This window comes from Acyrthosiphon pisum, chromosome A2 (genome assembly GCF_005508785.2).
Source record: "Acyrthosiphon pisum isolate AL4f chromosome A2, pea_aphid_22Mar2018_4r6ur, whole genome shotgun sequence".
Classification (NCBI taxonomy): Eukaryota; Metazoa; Arthropoda; class Insecta; order Hemiptera; family Aphididae; genus Acyrthosiphon; species Acyrthosiphon pisum.
In genome coordinates this window covers 84,651,966-84,664,427 of record NC_042495.1, presented here as the reverse complement: position 1 = coordinate 84,664,427, position 12,462 = coordinate 84,651,966, and the positions used below count along the sequence as shown (strand labels likewise).

The following is a 12,462-nucleotide window of genomic DNA, read 5'->3' as shown; positions in this document are numbered from 1 at the left end:
TAACTTGCAACTGAAAGTTGGTACAGTTATTTTGATACTGCGTAATTTGAATCCACCACGACTTTGCAACGGTACTCGACTTTCGGTAAAGAGACTTATGCCGAATTTAATTGAGGCAACCATTATTAACGGAAAGTACGCAGGTGAAAATGTATGTATTCCTCGAATACCAATGATTCCGACTGATCTTCCGTTTGACTTCAAACGATTGCAATTCCCAGTTCGCCTTGCGTTCGCAATGACAATTAATAAGTCGCAAGGCCAATCGCTTAGTGTTTGCGGGATAAATTTGGAAAATCATTGTTTTTCACATGGACAGTTATACGTTGCGTGTTCACGAGTTGGGAAACCATCCGCTTTGTTTGTGTTAACGACAGACAAAAAAACAAAAAATGTGGTTTACCAAAGAGCACTACAATGAAACAATTAAATAACACTTCATTTTAGTAGGTAATTGTAATGAATTTATTACTGTTGTGAAATGAAATAAATATTTTCCTTTTCAAATATATAACAAAAAAAATTACAACGTTACTTAAAACGAATCTGGTGGCGAAACGGAGTTCGACGGGTCTGCTAGTCCATATATAATTCTCATAATTTTGTACATACTTTTAACTTATATCAATATTTCATTTTTCATTTGTCTAGTTTTCTGCTACCTTTTGTAGTACCTATAGTGCGTCGCGATTTATTATCGGATATTTGCTATATTAGTTGATGCTCGATCGAAACTCTGCTCGTTCGCGATCTCTGAATAATGCATTATTTTGATTATGGAAAATATTTTATCAATCTAATAAATTTGAAGGTTCGTACCTACTTCAATATTGATTCCGAATTTAATGGTATTCGTTCGTGCGGAAACTAACACGCACGATGGTTAGGTATATTCTTCATTAGTATAATAGACGGTAGGTAAGATCAGGAAAGTTAGAGAACTCGTAAAATAATAAAAATATACCATGCGTGTATAGTGTGGTTACTTTGACGAGTAACCTGCAGCGCAAAGGGATTTGCTTGTTAACCACGCATTCGACCAAATTTAACAATTTACGAAATAGGATCAATGCTGCAGGAAGACCGTGTCTATAGAAAAGAAACGGAGACTTCCATTCCGTTTTGGAATAAAATATAAACGATAGTAAATATATAATACAAGTGATTAACCTTCTAATAATGTGTCGAGTATACTGTAACTAAGACGCATTAGTCATTACTAATATAGAATATTTTGATTTGCATACATTTTAATACAAACAAAATAAAACGAAAGAGATATAAAATTCTATAAAATCCATAAAGCACGAAGAAACAATTGTGAATATTTAATATCTGATTAGGTTAAATTATCGAAATTCTATTCGCTAACACAGATTCTCTGAATTTAAACATAAAAAAAAATTGATTTCTTCTTAATTGGATTCACTGCATAAACATTTCCGTTTTTATACTTCAAAGTTTTTTCTCAAATATGTTTGAAAAACGACAGAAATTTCCAAAAATTAAGTCTTTTATCTCCGCATTACATTTTTTAATCAAATCAAACTTAACTCCATGAAACTTTCGGAGAATTACTCCTCACTCCCGAAAAACTATATAATCACATACAAAACATAAAAATGTATCGCTCCAAATCGAATTACTATTATGTCGTCAATCAAAAGGACATCTACCTGATATGATCGCGTGGATGAGTGGTGAAGTCACGACTATTCTCTTCCTCCCCAATTAGTACAATTATTATTATGGTTAATGTTGTGCCAGATGGAGTTGAGGTTAATTGATATCGCACTGACCAGAAAATACGCAGGTCGGTAGGTGACCGTTATTAAAAATAATACTTAAAACGCTTTAAGACCATAATGCCAAAAATACTACCCAACCAGCGGCAAGAGGATTGAATTTCGTAAAAAATGTAATCACATACAAAACATAAAATACACATCGCTCAAACTCTAATTACTACAATTATGTTATCATTGGAAGGGACAACCACCTGATACGATTGAGTGGTGGAGTGGTGAAGACACGGAAATATTCTCTTCATGATTAATACAATTATTGTTACAGATACATCAAAATGGAGTTAAAGTTAATATTAATATCACATCAAGCGGAAAATATACACGTCAGATGGGGTGGCAGTTATTAAAAAATAATACTTATAAGGCTTATAAAGACCATAGCCGACTACCAAGTCGTGTATTGTTATGTATAACGGCGGCGAGTGGATTGAATCCCGTAAAAAATATACAAAAAAATACAGAGTTGAGTAACATGTTTTAAAATCAAGTGACCGCGGTCAAATCCCGGGCATTAAAATTCTATGTTCTAGTTGATACTTGGGATTTATAACGATTCACCTAAAATTACTCCCCCGCGGTATTATGCATTAATGCATGCAAATATGTACATGTTAATAGCACGTACACTTAATATTTTACGACATTTTAATCTTCATAATTTGGTTTAGACAATTGAAACGGGTGCAAAAAAAAATCGGCGTTAAAAGCAGTCAATAGTATTTATTTAAAGTGTCGCTTAATACGGATAAATGTATATAATATCTATATACTGTTATATAAAGAGGAAAGGTTTGTTTGTTTGTAACGAATCAACTAACAAACTACTTGACAGATTTCAAAAATTCTTTCACCAATAGAAAGCTACATTCGTGGGAAGTGTTATAGGCATAAATTTAAATCGTAAAGTCCAACCCGAAACGGTGCTAAAACAGGAATTTTAAGATTTACGTTGGAAATTTTTGTTTATAAATGATTGCTATTGGCTATAGGAGAAATAATTGGTAAAAATTAGTATTTTATTGGTCGCCATTGGTTATCGGGCAGATCAGGTACAAGAATGCATCAAGTCGAATTTTCACACATTGCCTATATAGGTTGCTCAGTTGCACATATAACCGCAGGTGGATTGCCTACTTCAGTGGCGCCGAACTATATTTGAAAAGGGGGGGCAAGTAATAAGTTATACGGACCACCACCCCCGTTTACAAAATAAAAACGCTTGCTACAGTGCTGCATATGAATCCATTAATAGCTTAGGAGTTAGGAACATAATTCATAAGTAGTTTGCTGGGGTACCCACGGACCCCCACGACCCCACCCACCGAAAAAAGGGGGGCGGTTGCCCCTCTTGGGTTATAGGTTCGGCGCCACTGGCCTACTTGATATGCTGTCGCACATTGTCCGCGATCCGACATAGACAGATTACCTACCAGGGTATCTGAGTTGCACTTACTGAAACGAGTTACACGCAAAAAGAGTTGAACAATCACAATTTTTTAAGAGTTGTAAATTTTTACGGGCAGCGAAGTGCGCGGGAGGAGCTAGTATAATATGATTCCGTACATTATACAATTTCACGTCATGATTTAATTATTATAACCAAAAATATATTAAGTCTAATATTCCAAAAACTAATTAGTCGTACAATAATTTATTTATACAAAAAGTAAAGCACCGGGGCAAATGAAAAATTGCTAATTGTATTTATTTTACTAATTCGGGATAGACTGCTACTGCTGCTGCTGCTCTTCTGCAACAGTTCCATTATCGGAGGGGAAACTTTAAATGTTTTCAGACTCGATTTGTATGCGACCTCACTATGGACTATAGTATCCATAAACGTGCTCGACATTATAGATTCAGCCAAGCTTATATAAACGACAAACCTGATTAACAAGTTGATAATTAGTTTTATTAAAAAGAATAGTTTTTTATCGTCACGTGCACTAACACAGTTAAAATATTACGTAATATATTCAACAAAACTCTCAAATGATCTATATAATGAATATAAATTGCAAATACCACTCACTCTCGTTCACCCGTTGATCGTTACTTCTCAAAAACTATAAAACGTATGAATTTTAAATTTATAATAGACGATCATCTAATGCTGTAGATGTGCAATAAATAATATGATTTTCCAACATTCGTGTATTAGAGGTAATATTAATCTATCGGGAATGATATTTGAACTACGTTTTAAAATATGTCAAGAGCTGAACTCAGGTACTTTATATTTGTTAATTTTTCCCAAGCAAATTCGGGTTTCACAGAACCTAGTATTATAATATAAATCACAGACTACAGATATTATTATTATTAAATTGTCTTTCAAATATGAATTTCCTTCGTAGCAGAAGCGAGAAAGTGATGTGGAAAGAGCAAACATATAATGTAGAAAGTTGCAACTCAGAGCAATCAGACTGAAAAACACCGTCAGCTTGGAAAACAAATATTATTCGACTTAGGAACGCGAACGATTAGTTAGTTTCCGGGATAAACCATATAATTCGTTCGAATTTTTCAGTGGGACGGAATCGTACATGAAATGTATATCTAGTGGGAAGAATATGTTTGGAACTCACGATAATTCGTTTTTCTGGGACGATAACACCAATTTAATATCAATTCAAATAATTTATTATATTTGTTTTATCCACGACTACAGCTGCAGTATTGTTGTGTTTTCTAATATCGTACGAGAACGCGTATAGAACGTTCGTTAGATGTATTCAAAGTTTGATGAATTTTTTCTTTTCATGTAAATTTAGTATACTACAACGACGGAAGTACTAATATACGCGAAGGTTACTGCAAAATGTGTAACGAAATAAACCGATTTAAACAGAAAACGTAGAACAGTTTCGCGTATAGTTAGTCCTTTGTACCTAATATCTTAGTTACCGGTTAAGATATTATCCCGTTAAGGGGCCTACTTTACTCACTACCGTACATTTTACTTCAATAAACATTAAGTTTTGAGAAAATTAAAGTTGGTTTACGTTGTTCAATTTTGATTCGGAAAACGACTGTTATTCAAGATATTAATTTCATCACGTAACGTTTCAGAAGTCAATTGAATGAAAATGATTTTTATTTTTTTTGAAAGATTCTGACTTTGGAAATGATAATATCACTTTTACGTACAGAAATAATTACAAGGTCGTGAAGTGTGAATTATATGTAATGCAGTTCAATGTGATATTCATTGAACATTTTGCATTTTGAAAATTTCAAAAAGTGTACCTACTTCAACATTTTACAAAATATGTCAAAAATGTTCTAAAAATATATAGCTACCTAATAGTTTAAAACAACTGATAAGATATTAATATAATTTACAATGAATTTACTCAAGCAGTTGCTTATAATAATATTATAATAATATTATAAGCTTATTTAGGATAAGCCCAAAGAATATATGTTATTAAAAAAACAATATATAGTTAATTTAGTTTAGTAATATGTACCTATTTAGCGAATGGAAAAATATATAATTAGTTGAATTAGTAACATGCTACTCGATATTTTTCCACTGCAAGGAAAATTAAGGAATCATAGATAATATGTTTTTTTTGTAGATTTGCATTTCTATGACAGTAAAATCAGTTATGCTAAATCGGTGGGAAAAAAAATTGTATCCAGCCCGAAAACATAAACTATAATGTTAACAAATCTCTTCTTATATCAAAACAAACTGTTCCGTTTGCCTACATGACGTAGTTTATCAAACAATATACCTGAAATACGCTGATTGAAATTTTGAACTTAAAAGACTCGGCTGAACAAAAAAGAGTATGGTACGACTACGAATGAGCACTGAGGAAAAGCTTCGTTCGAGTGTCTCGTTATTCTGCTGCAGCAAGTCGTTGGCGTAGAAAATGCGTTCAGTGCACAATTCGTAGCGAACACGTTTTCTTTTAACCCTAGGCCCTACGCGATATTATAGCGAAACGACGACTTGTGCGTATAATGATGTAGAGAGAAATGCGCCGACTGGATTTTTCGAAAATTCGGCGGTCTAAACGTCGGTGGGTGGGTTGGTGGGCATTACACGCGTGCCATACCGGTGGGACTCACACACTGCAGGTCTGCCATGTGCTTGTCACATCCTCACACGTATTTACGTCAGACATTGATCGATGCGATGTACGTGCTGTCCGATACACTCCGTATACAGGGATATTTTTATTGAACATCATGATGACTTCTATTTTTTTCCTTAATGTGAATTGATTCAAATTAAGATTTTCTTTCAAATAATGTATACTTGAAGACCGTATTTTCAAATTCTTGAGATTGTTTGTACTGTGGTGATGCCAGCTTCTGTTTTTCAAATGAGAACTACCCCCACCCCCTTAATTGTACTGTAAATTTGGTTGTTTCCAATTTAAAATTCTAACAGTTATTAAAATGTTTACACTAAATAGATAATTATTATTATTAAAAACGGTTTAGCAAAAATATAAAATAGATGTAATATTGGATCTAGTATTTATCATATTTTGATAATTTTCGCGAATTATAAATGTTGATAGAATATATTAATATAAATCGCTTATGTGTTCAAATCACCATCGCCATAGCTCCCTTGTCTTTCAAACCTATTATCATGGACCTATAAATTATATTCGCTGAACAAAGTTAAATAACTCAAAAACTAATCGTTGTAATTTTCAGAAAAATTATCCGTCAACTAATTTACAGTAGAAAGAGGGGAAAGGGGCTATTATTGGAAAAACAAAAGTATGATGACTCAACACATGGAAATCCTTAAGTAATACAAACTGCTTTTTCAAAGTAAAATATATGATGATATAGCATGCTTACAGTTGAATCACCCTATATAAAACGTGTATACACAAATACGGGAGACGAGGGTGTGTGTGTGTGTGTGTGTGTGTGTATGTAGATTATGGCCATAATATGTATCCTTAAGAGGATTTCAGCGCAGTATTTGTTTTCTCTCTCAGACCCAGGTACAACATACCAAATTTAAAGTTCATAATAATGATAATAATCATAATTGTTAACAAATAATTTGCAATGTTGCACGTTTCGATATTACTTTAAATAAAAATAAAAAAATAATAAATAGTGCGCTGACATCCCCTTAAGGTCCAGTTTTTCAAATTTTCCGCAATTCTATAAAATATGAAAATTAAATTTTTTATTTTAGTTGTCATCTTAATTATAATTCTTTATACCCGATACCTATTTAGGAGGGGGGTGGCCTTCATGGGAATAATTCTCAGGCCTTGTAGAATAGTCGGATTTTGATAAATATTTCGTTATCTGAAAAAAGAAGACTTCCTACAGAACTCCGATTATTTATTTTATTTCAAACAATGGCATAATATAATTTATAAAAAACGCTTAAAATTCAATTATTTTTGGAGAAATATTATAAAGTTTGAGATTAAAATTTAAAATATTGAAAAACGATATTCTGCGCGGCCTGCAGATTATTAATTATACTTTTATTAGTTAAAAAAATTATCAAATTTGGTTGATCTAACAGAACAGGGCCATTATTTCCGTAGAGCGTATTTTTGTGTTGACAATTACATTGGCACCGGGCGCCTTAAGAATACGCGAATGACCTGTCCGTGCATGGTATGTACAATTGTACAACATTATTCGGACCCCAGCACAAACTACTTGTTGCTGCGTTGTGGGTGGTTATTAATATTTCTCGAGATGGTTCTTCACGATGACTGATAATTATTACTAGGTATTATACTATTATTATTATTATTAATAATATTACGAGAGTCTCGGTGCATCACTCATACTTATATATATATATATATATATATGCTAGGTAATATTATTATTATTAAACACTAAACAACACGCAAAATGTAATTTTTTTAAGTTTCTGGTTAATTCGTTCGGGTCCGATTATTACGTATTATACCTATAGATATTGATCCATATAATATATTATACACTTTGCAATGCAACTCCATATTAAAATATTCTAAAAGCGAGTATTGTTTTTTTCGTTATTGGTTGAGTTAATAATAATAAAATTGCTTATTATAAAATGTAGGTTAAGTACATTATACTACAATTGTGTGTTTTGTTATTAGATGTTAATTTTGTAGAATGTAATATTTAGGTATATTTTAAAACTTCGAGGTATATTTACTTTAAATATATATATATTATGTAAATTGCAGAATAATAAACACCGTTTCGCACAACTCTATAAGACACGTACTAGCAAGAAAAGGGTCTTCAGAGACTTGTTCTACTCGGGATTTCAAATTAATAAAACTATTTTTTCTTCTTTTTTAAATTGTTTACGCTAATTTTTTTCATTTAATATTTAATATTCCAATTTAATAATAACTCGTCAGACAACGTTTTACACGCTCTTATAACATTTATCGCTACTTAAATGCTACTAACGATTAATCAACTAAACATCTCAAATTCATGTATATGTGTCACGTCCGTGTAAAAACGCCATCTTTAGACAACTATATTATACATACAGATTTCTTCATTTTAGTCGATTCATTTCTTTCAGTCGTGGATGTTTTTGGAACTCCATTAAAAGAAATCCACTACTACAAAAAGATGCTGTAAATTCAAATATAATATTGGCGTAATTTTCTAAGGTTATATGGTACTAATTCAAGTCATAGCTAACATATTTACGAAATCACTTGCACCATTCGGGTGCGTTTAAAATATTCACAACGGATTTCAAGCGTCCGATATTAACTTAGAATATTTTTTTATTATAATATTATTAAATATTAATTATATTTAAGAGTATATCAGCATACAATTTACAATCTCTTTTCAATCTTTCTACTTTCTCTATCACCCTGGCCCACTCACGACATAAAGTAAATTCACGTTCAGAAAAACCCATCTTGAGTTGGTGGCTTTAATATTTGAGTGATTTGACACATCATCAAACTTGAAGGTAAGAATATTATATTCTAGGATAACTCAAAGTCATAGACTTTTATCGATGATTTAGTTTTCAGATTAGTTATAGCTAGGTGGGATAATATAATTTTTAAATGCTCATAAGAGACTTTAAAATTAAAATATCAATAAAATCCTATTGAGTGACATTATATAGATATAATAGCTAAAATTGCTATGTAGAGCAGTGACGTAGGTATATTGGATTTAATTTCAGGGGGAGATTTAAGCCCCCCAATAGCCTATACGCCACTGATGTGACGTGTGTGAGAGAGAGAAAAAAAATAGCGCCGACATCCTCTAGTTAAAAAGAAACGTATAAATCTATATAGAAGACGATATCAGCGTTCAATTGTTTCTAAAGATATGTAGAAAAGTGTATAAATCCAAATCTAATATTAATGTTTGTATCTAACTGTAAATAAATACGCATAATATTGAATACTAAAATCACGTCTAGATAATGCAGTATATCATGATGCAGAATAAAAAAAAGTATGCTGAATAAAATATTATAATTCAATTTCTTTAGAGTTGTCACTCGAAAACTGAAATGTAAAAACAACTTTTGTCGGGTTTAAAGATATGGTAAACGGAAATCACAGATGGCATTTTAAACCATATTATATTCCGGATTACCTATAGGTACCTATATATAATATGATTATGTTTGGGATATCAATGAAAATAAGATTAAACCGAATTCAAATATTTTCAGCATTATAATATTATATTATGACGTTTTCCACCGTCGGCCGATAAATATTATAATATATACCTACCATAGCTACAGCCGAATAATGCGATTCTCAACAACCCGAACCCATTTATTATTATTATTATTATTATTATTATTATTCTAATTCTATAAACTGAAAACGTACATTATATTCTTATGAAAATATATTACGATGATCATAATATTATTGTATAAATTAAAGCAATTTTTAAAAATTATTTAACTCTATGCATAATACACGTCTGAAATTAACCATGTGGTCTTATTCGCTTTTGCTTTTAAAAAAAAACCCCTTTCATTAATAAATTATTACTATCGAAACTCTTTTAAATATACCATGTCTATAACAGCTACAATGCTACATGGACGTAAAAAATATAATATAATATTAATATCTGCGCTCACAAATCACAATATAATATTATATATAACGATTCGACGATTGTTATAAATATTTAGGTAGGTACCATCATCTTTCATTTATCACTACGCTCAACGCTATAATATTACAATAATACAGAATACTGTGCCGAGAATGATATTTATTGTGAAATTTTCAACTGCTGCCGTATTTAAACATAATTTGTTCTGAATGAATTTATTTTCAATCCAAAAATAAATAACAGTATTACATTTAGAAATTCTATCATGGCATTCATCACTACCTATTCTTATTCTGCTGCTTGTGTGATTTTTTTTCATTTAACAGCAGCAGATTCAATATAATATTAGTATAATTCGATGAGATTATAATGTAGAAAAAGGGTTCAGTTGTTAAAATCGGTAAATGTTATCTAAAAAATAAACACAAAAGAAAGTAGAAATCCACAAGTATCTTAAGAATAAAACATGACATATATTTTAATTAAAACTGCCAATTTATTCTTAAACTTCTTTTAAAATGAAAACAATGTCAGTACTTTTTTTAATGGTCTATAAATTATAGTTAAAGAGACTAAATTAAAATAAAAGTTTAAGGTAAATTAAAATTAGCTAGATGTATATAGGTACCTATCTAATTTTAAATATTATTATAATATATTATGGACGTCGCATATATTTTTTTTTCCTAAGGTAACCAACGCTTATTATCTTTTTTGTTAATTTAACAGGCATTATTTCATATACACATAAAAATAAATAATAAGTATATTTTATGTTTAATTATAATGAGCTTACCTATGTATTATTTGTTCCAAAAAGTAACATTTTAACCGAAACTATATTTCCACACCTGCCTAGTTATTTGTGAATCACTAGCATTAAAATCTATAACAAAATCAAAACCATTACAACAAATTTAAACAGAATATATTATTAAACTTAACCAAATCAGAGTAACTGTAAAATAGTAGTGACTGGCTGCATATCGTTAATGAATGATAATAATGAAAATGTAGTACAAATACGGTAAGAATAGTTTTGCCGGAAACAAATAACGTTTTTTCCGTAGAAGATGACAATAAAATACGAATAATAAAGATACCGTAATACATATACGATCCTTTAAAAAATGTTTAGTAAACACAATATGCGTTGTCACATAAAACCACAATGCATTAATGTACCTACAGAAATATTTACTAACAGTTTTCGTATTTTTATTCACGACATTGTGAACCGTATTTCGCGATTTACTTGGGGTAAAATACGAAATCAAGCGGAAAATAATAAAATATTAAAATGCACAAAATAAATCTGGGCCCCAATTTATTATAATTTAACATACGCGTACGTCAATTTTGACGGCAATAATCCGGGCAGCGATGCATAGTGTTATTAAATAAATATATAAACAACGCATACATAAATAAATCCATTCACAGCTGTAATGACGTATTGTTGTATAAACTTTCAATTTTTTAAGATTCTGAGCAAGAAATCTATTGACTACAAAATCATAATATTTAGTTTTTTATGTTTGTGTTTTTTTTCCAAACACTTCTTTAAGCAGATGAATATCCGATTATATTGCTCCAGTCGATTCACAGTGCTCACCTTTAATATACATCGCTGTGTATACAGATTGAAAATTGGTCACAGATGGCACAATGGCATAATGTCATTTTTTTTTAATTTTCCCATCAGTAATCCAGAAACACAAACTAAAAAAAGTTGAAATTTAACGACCATCACATTTTTACAAAATCTATTTTCATAACTTTTTCATTATATATTTAAAAATTATTAGATTTAACATTATAGAAATAGTTATTTGAAAGATTATTTTTTTAAACTTTGGCCAACATAATACGGACTTTGGTTTGATACATTTTATAAAACTAACAGTGAATCAAGAATTTTATTATGAATTTAAATAATCAAACCGTTAAATTTGAACTCAAAAATTCAACTCAAATACCATATTTTCTAAAACTTTAAATTTTGAGTATCCCGATGGTTGATTGAATGAATTTAAATATCAGATATTGATTTTATGTGCAATTGTAATTTTTGATACGTCACTATAATATATATATATTTAACTAGGTATTAGTGTTTATAAAATTCTAATTTGTAGTAAACCGATGCTAATTAGTATTTTCTAAATGCCATGACTTATCATTGCTTTTAAATTTGAAAACAATATAGCACAAGGAATTTATATGATATCATTAAAAAAAAAAAATGTTTTATTAAAATATTTGAAATAAACTATATTATTGTATGCGGTGTCATATACAATAATATTGTATCAGTACTAAAAAGTGTTCAATAATTCAATTTTATATAATAAAAAATAAAATATACAACAATATTGTAAACCGCTTTATTTATTAGTATCAAAATATACACAATGATATTATATTTACTTAAGTACGTTATTTATAATAATAACATTAATACGATTAAATTAATATAACAAATTAAAAAGTTTAATAATATGTGCAGTGTGATAATTATTATACAACTTATAATTTTGTCTCATTTAAGGGAAATAATATATACATGTTCTACGGACAA

General features: G+C 30.1%; 1 protein-coding gene across 6 annotated transcripts in view; it reads right to left on the bottom strand.

Moving 5' to 3' along the window:
- The window catches only part of LOC100570020, a 231,206-nt gene that overhangs the window by 181,646 nt on the left and 37,098 nt on the right, over window positions 1–12,462 (bottom strand). Inside the window, exon 2 of one of the 6 annotated variants that reach the window (XM_029490506.1) lies at window positions 10,678–10,767. The exons of the other annotated variants lie outside the window; for them this stretch is intronic. The gene's annotated coding sequence lies outside the window, so the exon portion shown is untranslated. The remainder of the gene's footprint in view (window positions 1–10,677; window positions 10,768–12,462) is intronic. 6 annotated transcript variants of the gene reach the window in all.